Genomic DNA, 20,779 nt, shown 5'->3' with positions numbered 1-20,779 from the left:
CATATTTAGTATTAAATAAAATATTGGGAAATTGTTATTTATATTAGTTATTATTACATACAACATTATAAATACGTAATACATGTTATATTAGTGAACCTACTCGTATGTAGATATATTTATTATTTATTATAAATAATAATGTAATTATTATAATTATATATTTGTGATAATACGCATCCAAAAATACCTAGATGAATTAACAATTGGTCTAAAAAATGATTTGATATAAGTATTAAAAATGTAACTTTTGATTAATATCATCATTATTCATTAAACTCGCCTGACAATTGGCTTATAAAACTATAATTTAAATTTTATAGTAGTAGATACTAGGAATTATTAGCCTGAACATATAAATAATTAACATAGAATTTATGAATAAAACATTTATCGAAACAATAAAAATCTAAATAATTGATTATTAAATGCAAGATTATTACATTATTATAAACAAAAAAATTAAATTATTTTTAACCTATTTCACGTTATTGCTTGTCACTATTTTGGCTAAGGTGAATGAACAATGAAATATCATACTATTAATTAAAAATAATATATTGATAAATAGTTGACTATAACTGTCAAAACAATAATAGATAAATTTAAAATTTAAATTAATATACAACCTACGCTTTAATAGAATACAATATATAATCATAGTTTACATAAGTATATAAAGAACTTATTAAATTGCAAAAAATTTTAATCGATCCAACGCATTTCTAAACCATTAAAGGCAAAGTGAAAACTGAAACATTGGTATAAACTATAAACATTATAACGTTTAAAATAGGTCTAATTAATTTTTCAAATTATTTAAATAATTATCACTATATGCTCAAAGTCACATTAATTTAAATCTCGATGCAATGTTTTAATTAATAAATTAATAAGCTTAATGAATAATAATCTCTTAATACGTCTAAAAAAATGATTAAAATACTAATGAGTATTTATTTTCGGTATACTATAGCATTGGCAATTACAAACACTACGTAATTTCTCGAATGTTTTATCTTTAATATTTGTATATTGAATAATAGACACTGATGTCTGCTATGACAAAAGCCCCGGAGGAATAATATTATATGCTTGTGAGTGACAAAATAAATCAAGTGCTGAGAAACCGTTTGAAATGCTAACCGCAACGATGACCTTTAAAATTGTCAACTCCTCGCGCAGAGTTCCATATTTTATTTTAATAATATTCGTTTCCCTTCGTTTTTATTATAAATGAGAGTAACCCGATCCCGTTGTTTGGTCGCGCGCAAAGACGCGGCCCGCACATAAAGCATCGCATAACATAATATTCAACTTTGTGCACATTGTACACATATAAATATAATATGTATATGTATCGTCCGGGCGGTTTATAATCCGTCCGTTTGTGTTTTCGTTTAAAAAACGCCGACCGATTTGTCATCCAATTATACTGTCTGCTGTAGTCTAACGCGTCCCAATTAAGGTAATACCTACCTGAATGTATATGACGATCATATACTACGAGATGGAGAAAAAAAACAACTAATGTACACAATTGAAAGAAATCATGTATAGATAGGTATCATGGTTATATTATACTAGTACATAACCGTTATAGGTACAGGGAGAAGTATGGTTTTTAAATTAAAATTCATATAACTATCAAAATAATTAATAAATATTATGTTTTGTATAGATTGATTTTATACTCTATGTAATAATATTTAAGTTGAAATAATATAAGATTAAACTTGTTTAAATAGGCTAATTTACTAAAAATTTTTAACCGACGACATTTTTTTAACACATTAAAAATGGTTTAAAAATGAATATCTATTAGTTTTTATACTTGTAAAATAAAATAGGTTTTACTTATTTTATAGGTTTAAAAACTAAATTTTAAATTATAAAATTTTACTTAGTTATGGGATTTTAGCAGGTAAATACCTACATTAGTTTTCATGATATAATCATCTACAAATTATAAGATTCAACTTATATAAGTGGGTAGACCACTTATGACTTAGGCGAATCCCCTAAAATATGATCTGTTTGAAAAAAATGTTAATAGTTTTATACTGTTTGGGTAAATAAATATGTAAAAATTTATGGAGATAATTAATTTATAAATTTTATAATAAAATGTTCATCGACAATTAAAAAAATAAAGTATCATGCAATATAAATAATAATTAATAATTAATAATAAACTCTTAACTTAAAAAAAATAAAAGTGAATATTATGTAGCAATAAAGTAATAATAATTAGCAGTAATAGTAGAAGTAGTTACCTATATTATAAATGAGTAGTATGTAAAACATTAAAAACTTTCTTGACTTGACAGTTTATCGTAATATAATATATAGTATATATATAATACACTCAAAAAAACTTTATCTAGATCCTCAACGTATCAACTTTCAACTTTTTGAAAACTGTAGATATATAAAACGGAAGAATATGAATATAATCATAGACAAACGAAAAAAAAGTATGTAAAAACAGCTAACAGACAAATTAATCCTAAAGATTTTATACTTAAATATCACTTATATTTACTTATCGAGTGAGGACTAATCAGGATAAACGTAATTAACTCATACGAAAATGGAAGATTCACACACATTATACTGCACTTATGGTCCATCGTATATAATCAGAAACGTCGCAGAAGAGTATTAACAGGTCGGCTTTGGAAGATACGTTTTTGGACTCAACGAAGCAAGTGAAAATGAAAGATAATTGCTGTCCATGAATATAGAAAATCCCGCATTATGGCAAGATATTCAGTCATTCGGAGGAGTCATATTAATATTGAGACGGCATGTATTAAAATAATAAACGGTTTATTGGATGTACAAAGTAAAATAAATATATAGGTTATATAGCCATATAGGTACTAGGTATTAGAAATCAACTGTATATACATTCATTATGGATGCAATATATGGATACATATAGAAAAAAAACGAATTGAAATGATAAATTACAACGCGCAAGTAGCTGAATGTAGTCTAAAAAAAGAGTGTGATGAATAGTGTGTGTGTATACGAAACCGTGTTAATATAAAATATAATAATAATAATGTAACTGGCACACTTAATATTTTATATTATACGCAAATTTAATATAGTTACGTTTATACGCGCGTCATATATGGCGTATTGGTGTACCTAAGTATACGAACGCATTTGACCCGAGACCGACTGCGCACTACCTTATATGCGTACAATACACATATAACAATATTATTTTATTATAATGTACTAAACTGCTGTACGCAGCCGCCGGTCCCTCAATAACACATCATCATCATCATAATATTCGAGACTTGAGTCGATGGGTTTCATTCAAAAATGTTGTTATTGTTGCTATACGGTTTACGAGTGTCCGGGTCATAAATCCCGTTCGATGGGCACCCTCATTATTGTGACATATTTTACGACTTCGTCAACCGGCCCCGATTGTAAAGCTATACGGATCGTAAAATAAAAATGCCGCTTCGCGATCTTCGTAATCCACTGGCCGCCGCCACTAGAATAGGTAGGACATATTATGCGTACTACAATACGTATCTATATAGTACAATACATACGTATAGAGAAGATGGTACCGCCGAAAAAGGTGAGAAATTGACTGAGTATAAATAACGTTTGTGTGTAACGCGTGTGTATGTAATATAATGTGCTGGCCGGGTGCAGGTTTATACCGGAAAACCTTCAATTAAAACCACACCAGTGAAACCTATAACGTTTGTACGCAAAAAAAAACCCTTTTAACTAAGCACCGCTTGTTGTACCGTTATGATGTAAATAGTATAAGATATACTATGTACAACCCAAAAATAATAATTGACATTTTCGGGTTAGGCATAATATAATATTATTATATCTACGCTTTGGTCAGCTAGATCGTGTATATACATTATAAATATATATATATATACATATATATTTTAATATATAGGTTTACAACTACTATTTACAACTCAGCGTACCGCCCGGAAAACGAATAATTGTTCGATTCGTGATATTGGATTCGGAAAAAAATCCATTTCAAGATGACTCGACGGAATATATTACTGCAATTATTGCACTACTGCAAACGGCATTGAACTCTTTCGTATTAATCTGTTAATCTTTTACACGACAGCAAAACTCACTGTCGGGTCGCACTGAAGACATTTAAACTACATCTACCTTTCTTTATAGCACTTCTCTATAGAAAGTGGTATCGTTTTACGCACCATCGGCACACCACAGTAACTGCTGTACAGACAACATCGATTATCTGTAATTTTGCACCCGTGAATCAAGTATACGATAGGTTTTGGCCACTGCCTACACCCTACACTCGATTATTGCCTCCGGTCAAATGGTTTTGCAATGTCCACGGTCATCCTTCAAAATGCAATCTCTCAATACGCACTCAAATAACTGAAATAAGTGAAATATTCGATTTGCCAATCCATTACAAACACGTTTATACAATGTAAGTGACGTGCGAACCGCCTCCTTCGTGCAACAATCTAACGAAATAATAATATACTGGACCGGCGTTTTGAGACCTTTACAATAAATATAGAAGACCTCCCAGATATCAATATGAAGAGGTGTGATTTTCAAGGGTTTAATGATTTTTGAGCGGTACTGGGAAATCGGTTCTTTCATTTATTTGATTTCTGATTTACCGACTTCTTGGTATTTATATTATCACTGTCCTGTTAAACGTACTAGCTACATATGCTACATAATATATTAAATTATATTATTTATTTATTATTATTATTATTATTATTATTATTATTAATAATAATATAATAACATATTATATGATAATTTAAAAGTTGGTACTTTGAAAATGTTTACCCTTTTGACTTTAATACATAATTTGGTATATATGTATTAGTTATATTAAGTACAAATATGCTTTATAAACTTATCCCGATGATGTTTTTATCACTGGGTTAAGAAACACATAATAAGTATATAATATATATATATATATAAATGATATCATATAGGTATATCTATTATGTAAATGTGTTTGTTACCGATTCGATGTCGAGTCGTGGAGAATCGTAAATACTACGCCGCATATACGACTCAAACCTTTAGAATGTGCGATACTATATTGGATGTAGAAAAATTGTAGAAAAAAAAACAAAAATGTTAACAATTTTGACGTTATCCACTCAAACGGCGGCAATCGATTTATCATTCACAGCCGGTCCTTGTGAAAACCATTCGTTCGTCCGTCCCTCTAGTGAGACGTTGCTGATTTGTGGCTTGTAATTATAATGGATATAATTCACGCGCCCGGTAAACCGATATTGCCCCGTCTGTCCGCATATATGCGCCCGATAACCTTTGGTTTTTTTATTATTATTATTATTATTTATTTATTTTGCGTCCTCGCCCAGTGTAGCCGACGCTCTTATATAACGACTACGTCTGCATTTTTCGAATTTCGAAACGACAACGGACTAAAATTGGCTCGTTTCGACTACCGATATCGAATGCCGGAGTAAATATCCTGAACAGTACTCTCACATATCCGTGAGACCACAAAGAAAATTGCGTAAATAAAACGATAAATAAATCCAAGATGAACGTAAATTATTTTTGTGTAAACGCGTACAGACGTGCGTGTGCTCAGTGCTCACACAGACACGCACAAAAACGAATACATACAATGTCTCCAACAAATAAGTTGATTTCAAACGATATTTTGTAATATATTACCAACTACAAATATAACAATAACACTTGTTTTGATCAAATTTATAATTTTCTATATGCGTGATAAATGAATAACAAAACCTAAATAACATTATATAAATATAAAAATATAATATTTGGATACGATATCCGATATAAAAAATGCTTAAAGAATGAACTATTAAAATTGAAATAAAATCTTAGTAACATAATAATAAATATTAACTATAACTTTGTAGGTACATAGTCAATCAAATATAGATTAAAAATGTCTCAAAACATTGAACTAAAAAACTCTTTTAATATATAGTCAATATTGTCCTTTCTCATTTAATTATAACAATTTATATTTATGTTATTTAGTTCACATTGCTTTATTGTTAAATCCTGTAATAATAAACAAAAATCAACAAATAATCTATAAAAATGATATTTATTTTCATTTGTACCGATATTAATATGTTATACATACCTAATACCTAATAAAAATATTTTGTTGACAGACGAGTATGCCCGCGTGGCGTGTGTGCACTGAAGTGGTACATAGACGGCGTAGCGTATGATATTTCCTCCTCCTTCCTCACCCACGCCATTATCTATATAATAATGTAATATGATAAATAATTATTATGCACACGTTTAATACCTATTGCCTAATCGTTATTGGTTTTTGTAATCCATCACATGAAACTGGAAACATGAATGCACGTTGCCTTATGGGCATACAACAATACGATTTATACTGTTTTCGTGCAATGCCTACATTTAATAATATTATGTACAAACTACATAACATTATATATTCGGGATTTTTCATTCGTATGAAAATTAGATAAATTATACATGATAATCGATGAGATAATCGAATTCTCAGTGACGTTCGGTACATTTGAATACTGGGCTTATATATTACCTTCAATACCAAAACTTAAACAAATAAATAATCAACGTCTTAAACCTCTTAAACCAAGGGAAACCTTTATACTATCGTAATTCAATGCCTGCATATTACACCGTATTCGTCTGTATTGGGGAATCCACAGTATTTGGAATTTCGCCAAAACATTCGTTTTACATTTTGTCTGTACATTTTGTTCGATATTGTGCGCGTAATTTTCAAAATATATAAGTATAGGTACTCGAAAAGAGCTAAAACGATTTTATTGTCCAATACTCATTATTTATACATTTATATTTTTTTAATAATAAAATTTATTTTTAATTTCTATTGTGATATAAGTTATCTTATAAAATGTAATAATATTATTATTTGAAAATATTTTATATTTTAATGAGTTTTGTTAAACTTAATACAGTACAATTTACTATTTTTACTAAACTTTACGTTTACCTAATATAAAAATTAAATTTTAGCTTATCATTAATTATTAACATGGTATGACTAATATCTGCCTAATACACGCATAAGAGCGAGTTATTATTTTACATAAATACAACTCGCAACTGTACGTATGTAGTATGTACAAATTAAAATAAATTTTGCAGTTATTTGGATATATATTAAAACCAAAATCAACGATTAAGTATATTATACCTTAATTTAATTATTATTGAATGTCAGATTATAACTATTAATTATTTGAACTGATTAGCATTTAAATATGCTTAAAAATTATTATCCAACTAAAATGACATATAATTAAAAATACTTTATACCAATAATTTATTTCATGTGTCATATTTTACGTCATAAAACTTCAACATGCGCACAACAACGAAATTGTGTATTTTTTTAACCATATTATTTTTTACCTTGACTAAACACTATGTGTAAAATACCAAAACAAACATTGATTTAACATTTCATTAAATGGAGTGACGTCGTAACTCTTCGGATTCAATTACAGCGGCTGCAGGTGTGTGCGGCTATGTATATTCGGAGTTTGGACAATCAAATTAAATATTAACACTGATGGGTTTATTATTAATCGAATAATTTATTGTTACCGGTGTACAATAGTAGCTGGAGTAAAATTTTTTTTTTCAATATCAATGCATAACTATAATATTATATATATAGTTATATCTACCGCATGTGTACAGTCGGGTGAAGGTTTCGCGGATACGCCGACGCAGTCGCGGCGTTAAAAAAAAAACAAAAAAAAACCCGTTCTGGCCTGTCAGCATAACTGGCTGTGCCACTATTTCTATACGTTCATATATAATCCTTTTGTGAAGCAAGAGCATGACAAAACATATACGAGAATATTACAAAAAAAATACCGATTCCGATACGACTCGACTACCGGATTATGTTTCAGATTATGTCGTACGGGTGCTCCGCGGGTGTATATTATTATAATAATATGTACACTAAAAGAATTAAATGGCGATTATAAAAACGCGGGCGCGCGTGTGTTGACGCTTAAAAATAACTTTTGTTTCTTCTGTATAAATATTATAAATAATAATAATGATAAAATTATGAAAAGTTGACCACGAGTCCTGGACATGGAATGCGGCGGCGATGGCAGTGACTGTGTCCTCTCCAAGACAACAGGCGATGCATAATAATAATATTTTTATCATCTACAAATTACAATTATTATTTTCACAGAGTAAACTTTCATTTTATTGTATTATTACCACTTCTATAATTGTTTTGAAATTTCGTACGTCTTTTAATAATTCAGGTTGTTGATACCCGAGCACGTTGTTCGGGTGGTGTGGTTGGTTTGATAAGTGGATGGTCGTAGAAGGGGAGATATTCTGTTTTTCGCTCCGAGATAAATTTGTCGGTTTGCTGGCACTAAAAAACTGGTTCCGGCGCGAAATGCGCACGCGCTCGCACTGAACGTATACTATATTATAATATATTATGTAGGTATATATTGTATTATACCTCCTAGCCGCCCGGTAATTAATCGAGCCGAGTCAAATTGGGTGCCGAAAATATATATTACGTGCTCAACGAGATTCCGCATTCCACACACACACACACACACACACAGCTGACTGAGTACGTGCAGCCACAGTTGATCGGCGATGGTGAGTTGTAGGTATAGGTAATAGTGTGTAGTACTACACAATCTATAGGAAGAAACGAGTTTTACGCGTGCGGTGAACTATTGGGCATGGCCCTATTAGGGAAGGGGGATCGATAGATTGCTGCAGCGGATGATGTGCATTACGTACGCGATCGCCAAACGAGGTCACAGCGACAGTATATATACTAGTTGTATATTCCGATTTCGGTCAGGAAAAAATTAACTAACACAAAATACGGAGCTATATCGACGTACCTCGGTTTTAGTACACAAGACATCAGTTCACGGGCAAATTGGCATCGATGTATCACACGATTTGTGAACAAAGTCAACTGAGATGGGCGATCCACATAGCAGATTTGTACATGGTATATTTTCGAACGCGATTCAAACTACCGTCTAAACTTTTCTGATATCTCTGAGAACTTTTTGAAAACTTTTATAAAAATCGGTCTAGTGGGTTTTTACATCTATAGACTGCATAGGGGCGCTGCATTTTATTTTACATATTTTGAACAATAAACAACAAATTAAATACTATTTTCTTTTATTAAAAAGAAATCCCAGTTTCAAACAATGCCAATCAATGATGTATTCAATTGTATTTACATTTTAGTAAATACAATTATTCATGATATTAGTACATATTATATTCATGAATCTATTTAATTTATCATTTTATGATTATAATATGTCTGTTGAGTTATTGGATACTATTGTGCAATAATAATATAAATAAGATTATACTAAAATTATTATTTATTTTCATACCTATACTAAAGAGTTAAGGTATTTCATTTAATATAACTTCCAACTTCTTGGTAGGCGCATTTATTCGTCTTACACTTTATATGATTGACATCTTTTACAATCTGTGAGTCTACTAGAATATTACAGTTTATTAATTTTTTAATTGTTATCTATTTTTTTTTCTCAAAGAAGTTTAAGTAGACTTTTGAGATTATGTAAAATGTCTTTGCATGGAAAATTTTCAGATCTTGTATATTTGTGTTAAAGAAAACCTTTTTCGATATCAAAAGTTTTCTCATCATAAAATAATTGTGTTCATTTGCAATAATCCTTTTATCTTTATTGTTTGTATTGTTATCATTATTTTCGGACATTTACTACATAATTTTTCAATATCTTTTTTCATACTTAAATTTTAAATTTAATTTATTGAAATATCTATTGGTTATATAAACTAACTTTTGCTCTGTACCTGAACGTTGCTTCAAAGATAGACTTTCCACAACTTTGATTATTTAATAAAATGTTAAAAAATTATTAAACAATAATAACAATAACACGAAATGCAATGCACGGTTCTTTTAAAATTGTATATTACTCATCTGAAATCTAATACTATCATACGTGTCATATCTAACCTAGCATATTTTCGATATATCATTCATTGATTAGCTCTTTCTATCGATCGTTATTTTTGACTAAAGCCATGAAGAAGTTTTTCGTGTAAATTTTTTAGAAGTATAGTCACTTATAACTTATTAGATTTAAGCTTAATAATGATTTAATAACAAATTCTTAGCCATTGTCAGAATATATAATAACCGGTGTTTCCAAAGTTGTATCAAATAAATGATGTACGATCTTTAATAAACGCTTACTCATTATAGTTATTAAAACTGCTCTAATCAATAGTTAGAAATTAGTTGTTGTCTTTAAGTTTTTTATTAAAATTATATCAAAAATAATATTGTTTAATTTGATTTTCATTTTGAATTCATCCTTATTGAATTATATTATTAATAAAAATTAATGAATATAAAAACAATTTATTATGAGTACTGAAGCATACGAAAAATAATACAAAAAATATATGTATAAGTAAGTATACAAAACGATACGTATTGTGAAAGACTAACTTAGGAATATTATCTTTAAGTTAAAATATATATTATATTTCGTATACATTAGTACGTTCCAGTTACCCATTTAACTTATAGACCACAATTTTACAAAATATTATATTTAATGCCAATAAATTAACAACATTCCGTGTTAAAATTAACGATATCGTTACACCTTAAAAATTATAAATAAGTAGTATCAATATAAAAAAAAAAAAATAATAATAATTACTGATTTCCTAAGTATAATTATCATAATATTTACAAGAAAATAACATTATTTTGATCTTTAACTTTTTTTTACCGTAACATATATACAATTTTAAATTTATTATTGATGATTATTCCGATATATTATGAGTGTGATCCTTTTTTCCACATATGTATTCCTCATAAATGTTTTCCACGAATTTGCCTAAAGTCGATCTCAGATATATCACGTATTGTTATAACTTATAATGTTCCTATCTATTTAGCCATTTAAACGTATCTAGGACTTAGGTCATCATTGTAATGAATGTACCTTGGCTATTTGATCTTCAAACTTACATATTAATAAATAAAGATGGTGATACCTAAACTCACGTCTAAGTGTATGCATACCAGAAGTCTTGGATAAAAACTAACTTTAATCATTACAGTGATTTTCTCACTCAATAAATATATACAATACACATACGCGTCCATTATTTTATTTTATTTTCTTATAGAAGATTACTACTAGCGACAACGAAAATGATATTATATCATCGGATGACTTATATGATCCATAATACTATTATTTATTAATATATACTTAAAAATAATTACAATAACATTGAATACTGAAATCAAGTATAATATTACGCAGTCAATAACGCAATAAAAGCGCGGTGTATAAACTACACATTATATTATATTATATTATATTATTATTATAATGTATAGTAACTCACTAGTCCTGATGGCGGCAGTGGGTGTCAACGCCCTATATTATTGTATATCATACGCGGGTCTCTTAAACAAACAACACACACCCCCGCATTGTGGCCTACCCAATAATAATATGCCGATTCATTTGAATCTCGTTTACGACCGCCGTTCGAAAAATAAAATGAGAAAAAAAAACATTTACAAGCTCAATATTGTGTGTATGTTTCTCTATGTCTCTTTCTCTATTTCAGCTCGGCACAACTGCGTACACTAGATGCTACTCAGCGTGGCCGTCATAATAGCTAGGTCATTAACCGCGACAGCGGTCGATTACATAAAGGCCGAATCACATGTTTCCTTTACTTTGAACACTACCGATGTAAACACACGTTGTATGTTTTTCTAACAGTGAAGAAGTTAATATTGCTGCAGTTTTTAAACTCTTCGACCATCACAGTTTAGAAATTAATAATAGATTTTCATTTTTTATCAATATAATATATTATAATACTCTTCATATTTAGTTTTTCAAGCCACATGTTTATACCAGCCTTGAAAGTATATATAGACAAAATGGTAATTTATTTTTATAGAAACCGAAAAACTAATCCCATGGTTTATGACCTCGCAATTTGGTATCATATATTAAATTTTATTTATTACAGTAAATAAGATTGGTGAAGTTAATAAATAAAAATAACGGATAAATGCGTTTTTAATGTAGTATATTATCAATTTTGTTAATGGATAGAACAAAAAGTACCATATAATTAATATCATTTACAATATATTAAATGAATATTACAATATATTTTGTAATATCCATGCAATATTATAAATCTATTACTATATATTTTGTAATTACATTTTTATGCAAATTATATTCTCAATAGTTACAATGCATATGTTCATTTATTTATTTAATTGGCATAACGTTTGTGTGTTAGTATATTAAACATAGTAAAAATATGTACAACAATATTAAATAGCCTCATTAGAACCGCACTTGCTAAACATATAATTAAGTGTACCAATATGTATTTAAGCCTGCAGACGTGTGGTTTTCACAATAAAGTTATAAAAAACACAATAAATAAGTCACGGCGAAGATTTATAAACATCAACGTCACGTATTTCTATATCTATCTACAAAACTGTATTTAAATTAAGTATAATAAATAATTAAGTTCAATATTATCAATGGCCAATGCACCTTTGAATGAAAAAGAGTTACAGATATACAGACGTAAAACGAGATGTATATGATAGCAAGTTTTATTTATTACGCCTCATTATGCCTATTATATTAAACACTTTGAGTTTAAGTAAACTATTTCATTTTATCTACACTATAAAATATCATTATTGTTAATAAATGTGTTTACTTTTTGTTCAATGATAAATCAATACACGAAAAACAATTCTAAGCGGAGATGGTTCTATTTCTAAGAATATTTTATTGTTTATTTTTAATACAATTACTAATACGGTTGGTTGAACTTATATTTTTCAAAAACATCTAATATATCACAAAATTATTTTTATAACACCAGATAATTTATTTATAATATATTTAATGACTAATTTATAATTGTTTCATTTGTAACTTATACCTATAAGTTAAGAGGACGTCGTACCCGCATATGTTGTCTCCGTCTTACAAATGCGTAACATGGCAAATAGTACTCTCAGAAGATCACGTTTAGCTCCTTCAGCTTGAAAATTAGAATGAATTGACCTCTTTTGAAATTTAAAAGTGAGATTATTATCTAGGGCATCTCATAGGCTTTTTATTATATTTTTATTTTAAAGCGAGTTATGTGTGTTTTAAGACGTGCAAGCAATTTACAATTTTAAAATACTCATAACTTGCTTTAAAATTAAAATATAATAAAAAGCCTATGAGATGCCCTAGATAATAATCTCACTTTTAAATTTCAAAAGAGGTCAATTCATTCTAATTTTCAAGCTGAAGGAGCTAAACATGATCTTCTGAGAGTACTATTTGCCATGTTACGCATTTGTAAGACGGAGACAACATATGCGGGTACGACGTTCTCTTAATACCGACGTATTATAAAATATTTTATATAATTTAGATAGATAGGTTCATTGACTAGTAGTAAAAATAACAACTTAAAGTTAGTATAAATATTTTTAAATGTCATTGTGTATTTAGAACAATAATATACGTGATTAATGACAAAAATTCTTAAAGTAAATATTTTTTAAATTACAAATTACAGAGTACTATATTAATAACTAAAATCTTTATTTTGTTTAATTTCTATAAGTAAATTTTGCCACTGTGTATTCAATATCTTTAAAAAATTTTAAAGATAAACCTTGCAGATTCGTAATTTCAATGAAAAAACTAGAATACTAAAGTCACTATTTTTTCAGTTAATCTCAAATGAATTATGATTATGAATTATACGATGCGATTAATAAGCAACCTTCATGATCAAACAATGAATAATGATTTAAATGATATTATTATCAGAATATGAAATAATATTAACCACAAATGGTATATGTTATTTGGGTGCTACTTTTATTACTGGGAGTACTTAAAGCACCCAGCCCCCGAATTACATTTATGGAAAAATATATTATAAGGAATCTTAGAATCAATATTTTCAGATTTTATTACCTAAAAATAAAAATATTATCAAAAATAAATCACTTAAAATCTAAAAAAAGATCAACATATTTAAATATGTTTAAATAAAGTACAAATATTTTAAAAATTAAATTTCTTGAAAATTTGTTTAATAGTATTTATTGAAAATTCACATTCCTCCGGTTATTTATTTTTAACTACAAAAAAAATATATATATATGTCGTAGAAAACTATTTTTGTGTGAAGATTTTCGTTGTTTTGTTTTTCTCTAATTATTGTGAAAATATTGGAAATTTTTATTTTTTACCTCCAACCCAAATCCCCAAATTTCGAACTACATCCATTTTCCTATCAGAAAACACTTTCAAAGTTGATGATTTTTACTGCTATAAAAGATGTCATAGTAATAAAAAAAACATCGAAAGACTAAGATATTCAACGTTCCGTTCATAAACTATAGGTACAATTATCTTCTTATGCGGCTAATTGTATTTGGTTTATTACTAAAATGTGGTATCAACATAACTTATCAATATTTACATTACATTTTTCATTCGTCATATTTTAATCGGAATAAGTTACAATAATATGCAGTAACATAATGTATGATATTTATAATAATATAATTGTATTATTAATTATTACACGACAATTTATATATATCTATCAAGTTATAAATTCCTACATAATATACAAGATGAGATCTCGGTGTAATGCAACCAACGTTCATTATAAATTAACACTAACTACTAGTTATATATCTTATATTATTAAGCATATATATATATTATTGCAGTGTGTAACAAATGGTTGTCTATTAAACATATTTCTATGTTAAAAGTACACGTATTGAATATAATATGGCTGACAAATTTAATTAAAATGCAGCTAGCACTTTCTCAATTAATTAAAATCGGTCATGTGTATTATAATACTAAATTAACTATCGTATTACATGAGTAATTAAAATAAAAATAAAAACATAATGAATATAAAATTATTAACTATTCAATCAGTCTGAACTGTTAAAACTTAATTCCCCGAAAATTTTGCTAGCAAATAATATTTTTGATAACACAGAAATTTCATGTTATATTTTCAAGGTGATCAGGCTATCATCTTATCACGACATTAACAAACAACGAACAAATTCACAGTATTTATGCAAAATAGAATATATTAGATCAACATATTATGTACAATATACACAGATAAAAAGTTTTAATGATTTTGAAAATATTCTTTTTAAATAACTTCAAGTTTTGATAAAAAAATATTTTTAATAATTTTTATAGTTATTTTAAACTTTTTTAAACTTTTTAATGACAACATAATTGATATTTTCGTATTCTGAAGCAGAATCTTTATCCGAGTACATCAATTTATAAAATTCAAAATTTTAACAGCAGTAATTAATTAATATTCTAACATTTTGCGAAAAATCCTTATATATGCCACTCCACTACACTCGACAAACACTAAATAGGTACATAATACGTAAATGCTGATAGTGGTATTACACGTAATATACTCGTTCAAAATTCGATTTTCACACACTTAAATTTTAAGAAAAATACTCTGCTTCGAAACATGAAATATAATGAAAAATATATAAGTACAGCCGTCATAGATACAGAACCTTTTCTTCAAAAACACTGTTTTGTAATGGCTTTAAACTATATCCAAAAACGGTATTTCCATAAACGTTAAAACTTTAAAACGAGTGTTTACTTTAAAAAAAATATCTTGTATGGTATACCGCCATGCCTACCAAATGTTACTTCATTCTGTACACATGTACGTAGTACATAATACCATTCATCCATTCCCGCGCGCCGCACGATGATCGATCGATGCGGTCGCCGCGGTAAACAATGAAATTGACATCATCGGCAGAAGCGAACGCGCTGCAGCGTCCTCGTGCTCGTCCCAGTGTACAAACGTATTACATTATAGCACATTACCAAGACGCGTACATTATACTATTATATATTATGTGCACGTGACTCATCCAAACACGACTGACGGTTATATTATAGTGTTTATACGCGTTTCCGTCAGTGCATTGTTCGATTGTCGAACAAATATAAATAGCCGAGTGTAGAATTCGCGAAAAAATAATCTGTCAATAAATAAATAAATGAGAAAAACCACGAAAAACGATAATCAATCAATGACTCGGCAAGCAGCTCTACACGGGCACACATTTCATAAACGAGCACGACTATAACAGGTTGTCCGACACTACACACACACAATGGTGCGCATATAACATAATATAATGTAGGTAATAACTAATAACACGTCCGCGTCCCGGTGACGTCGACTGGACCCGCGGCGCGATCACTTGACGCGAGCATTTCAAAACATCACAATTAATGCACCGAAAACGCCCGGCTTCTTATTTACACTCCACAGCCGATTAATTAATATATTATACAATATTATATTATTATTATAATTTCAACGTGACACTAATCCGCAAAAGCCGTCCTACACGCCCCGAGGACGTCACCACACCATTTTATCGTATTGCTATACATAAATTATGTATAATAATATAATGTGTACTTATATATGACGTATTATTATAATATGTTTAGATGGGTACCTACCGGACACCGTTGCTGCGCGCCGTGTTTGATGATATTCGGAATTATATGCAACCACCGACCACCGCGGCCGTCGCGCCGAGCCGAGGCGAACGTGTTAACCAGGTTTTTGACAAGTATCCCGCCGCGGATTCGTTTCCTGTAGGTAGGTACGAGTATATTATACATACAATATGACGCTTTATTTATACACGAATATCACCGTTTAACCATATGTTTACCTACTACGCCATATGAATATGCGATGATAATTCCTAATTGGTTCTTGAACAGCTGAATGTCTACGGCATTGATTCCCGGATTGTTGCGCATATACAATGTGTGGGGTTTATACTCGAATTGGTGATATCCGGCTTAAAACAATAAAATATTTTATTGGTGTATATTAAAAAAAAAAAAATTAATCAAATAAATATTTATATAGTCATTTAACTTTATAAATATAATCCGTATTAAAGTAATGGATATTTAAAACTCACATGAAAGCTGATAGCAATATTTTTTCATTTTAGGTTAGGTCATTTCGTCTACCTATTTGAGTTTAAATGCTGTAGCTGCATATTTTATACATATTAATCTGAATATCTTTAATTAATATAATTTTCAAAATTCAAATATGTGAAATATTAAAACCTTAACTATAGAAACCAGTAATACGAACGTTTGTCCGCCTCGGATAAAATATAGGGAACCTGCAATATTCCATACTATGTACAAAAGAATTAAAAATATTATCCCCACCACAAGAAAGTCACGAAATCACACAATTTGCTTTATTATGTTTACCATAGATATTACTATATTAGGTAAATAAATTATTTTCCATCAATCGGAAAACATTTGTTCGCCGCAGCGTATATTTATGTATTTATTAATTTATTACAAGTATAAATATTACCCAAGAAATTTGGGAATCTACTAAGCTATACGAATTTCAGACAAGAGTTTGGATTTATTTATTTATTGTCAGATAAAATGTACATATTTACCAATTTAAATATAAAAGAAATGATTAAAATATACATGTATATATTGCGTTTGATTTTATCTTATACCTATACAACTGAAGTTATCAAGTGTAAAAAGTCAAAATACAAAAACACGTCGGGAATCCACTAGGTAAGTACCTACATCAATCTGATTATAATTATTGTAGATAAAAAAATGTCATCAATTTTTCGAAAATTTAATCTTTTAGATCAATTATAATTTTTATTCTCGAACTTTTTGGTCAACATTGAAAAAATGAATCCGAACTTTTATCAAATCGGACTTTATGTCCTCGGACTTATCGACCGATTACCATATTATATACACGTACGTACCTATATTACAATAGGTGTATTATACTATTATTATTATTATTATTAGGTAGGAGGTAGATATAATACATTTAGGTATACACTGGCACACACATCGAATGGACCACCAAACGTAACATGTTTACGACCATTAGCCGGTCCTTTTTTCGGGGTCGGGTAATTAATTACGGACGAGTTTCGTTTCCCCCGGCCAATATAGCAATAATTATTATTATCGTCTACGGCGGGTTTAAGTGGACCCGCGCACTGCGACGCGGATAAGATGTATATAATATACTTTATACATACACATTATTACGTTGTATATACATACACATAAACATATATTATATGAAAACAAGAGAGGAGACCCCTTGTGTGTGCGTGTAGATCTGTGTATAAATATGTGTATACGGCTCGGTCGTCGAGGTGTCAGCCGATACAAATTGTTAAGGTGGGTGGCCACCTGCATGTGACGATAACATCGCCGCCACCTGAACCGGAGGTTTCGGTCCCTCCGCGCGCGATGATTCAATCCACTCAACAAGCCATACATTACACCGTGCTAAACCAGTTATCCAGGACCGCGTGTGCGTTTTTATTATTATTGTTATATATACATATATATATATGTGTGTGTATGTATGTATATATGTAAGTATGTGTGTGTTTTATGTATTTTGTTTTTTTTTTTTTTTTTTATTGCGATCCAGATGACAAACACATACACACACACACACACACACACACACACACACACACACACACACACACACACACACTCACACTTAACCGCGCGCGCACGCAACACCATTGTAAGAGGGATTGTAAGACGGTCGATCAAGATTACGCGCACACATATGCGCAACATTTCGTATCCGAATAAAATATATACGATCTTTTTAAGTAGTCCGACGGTTTCTTTTACGACTTTTTAACAAGCATCGCATATTATATTGTATACACGGGTATGCGCGCACTTGACAGTCACGCCAAAATACTATACAAAGGTGACATCAATTTCGCATCATTTCCCGTGATTATTACGTGTTCGTCGTGCAATGAGAAAACCTAATGGATTCCACTCTTTGTCCTTTGATTCCATGACGTATTATTAATATTTGTTTTCGTGTTCCAATAATATCAACGAGGACCAAAAATAACACTTTAATTAGAATTAAATAACATGATATTATACGCACAGATGAATTTTAATTTCAAATAAGTTACTGAACCATAAAATGAGTAAGTATATAAGTATATAAGCATATAAGCTGCAGCTGATCACTAATCAGTTTATTACTTTATTGATTGTACAAATGTATTATGTATAATTTGTCTATAAAAGCAACGGAGATTACCATCCAAACAATATTATTAATCGTCGACTTTAGAAAAATGATTATTTTTTGTTTTCCGAAAGTCAAAATAAACTTAAACCGTTCTATAGAACCGTGTAGTGTAGATTGGGGTCACTCCTCCACTTTCTCTCAAAAAAATATTTTTATTATCTTATAACCTATCTACCCTTGTCATTCCAATTAGGTTTATCATACTCTTCAACATTCCTATACAGCTATCCTCGTTCTCCACGCTTTACGCATATTCGTTTATATAAATAAATATATATTTTGTCTATTTTATGAACATAATATTTTACTCAAATACTACCGTTCATTTATAACATTAAATAAATAATAAATAATAATTGTATTTCGCATACTCAACTGATCTCTATTTATTCTTTCTATTTTACAATCTTAATTATATTTAAGTACCTATATATATTATTCTATAAAAAAAACCTTAAAAACTAATTGTAAGAACTACAAGTATAAAATGATATATTAGTCAGTTTTCTTTAAATTATAAATACTTATTTTATGACTTACTAAATTAAAAAAAAAAAACCAAAAAGTTTTTATTAATGAATTAATGATTTAGTGAAATGGTAACGCTGTATTAAACATAACACTATGTTTCTTATACAGTGTAGTATATTATGTACAATTTATATACAGTTCAGCTAAATCGATGTACATATTTATACATAAATTATGCGAAAATTTAATTTAATTCCCTATCCATAATCCATATTGAAATTTATTATACTTATCACTTTTAAATTCCATTAATTTTACAAACAACGCATTTGCATGTGCAGTCTACGATTTATGTATAATATATCAAAATTTACTCTCAACAATTCCAATTTTATGTTAAAGTGAATTGAAATTTTATCAAATTCTAATATTTCTATAGTGTTCTCTCGTTGTACTTTTACGATATTTTAATTTTTAAGAAGTTTAAGAGCATGTCAAGTATTAATATTTAAAAATTAAAAATATATCATTAAAAACCAACGTTCTTTAAGTTTATTAATTGGTCAATTCACTCTAATATTTAAAACCACCAAAATTGGAACTGCAGAACGTATATATTTCATGTTATGCGTTAATATGATGGAGACAAAACTTGTGCGAATTCCTTTTATATATCAAAGATATATAGATGCCTTTGATAACTTGAATTTTTAAATCTGATAGATACATGTTTATTATGTTGATTTGAGTGCGCCGGAGTTATAACATCAACTGTACAATCCAGCTATGATAATAATAATATGTTCTATATAGTAGTAACTAATCTATTTCAATAAATGCTAAATATACGTTTATGGCGTCACAACGTGCACAGTAGAAAATACATTATGATAAAACAATACCGTATTACCCGCCGCCGACG

General features: G+C 29.0%; 1 long non-coding RNA gene across 1 annotated transcript; it reads right to left on the bottom strand.

The window, feature by feature from the left end:
* Nucleotides 1–6,015: 6,015 nt before the first annotated feature.
* On the bottom strand, nt 6,016–16,869 carry LOC112593781. Its single transcript, XR_003114608.1, has 3 exons — nt 16,737–16,869; nt 6,179–6,302; nt 6,016–6,093 (listed from the first exon to the last, which is right to left on the bottom strand). It is a non-coding gene; the product is annotated as an uncharacterized LOC112593781 (long non-coding RNA).
* Nucleotides 16,870–20,779: the final 3,910 nt, after the last annotated feature.

The sequence above is a fragment of the Melanaphis sacchari genome, unplaced genomic scaffold (assembly GCF_002803265.2).
Source record: "Melanaphis sacchari strain LSU unplaced genomic scaffold, SCAv2.0 Contig20_pilon_pilon, whole genome shotgun sequence".
NCBI classification, from domain to species: Eukaryota; Metazoa; Arthropoda; class Insecta; order Hemiptera; family Aphididae; genus Melanaphis; species Melanaphis sacchari.
Note: the sequence above shows the minus strand (reverse complement) of the source record. Positions and strands in the feature narration are given on the sequence as shown.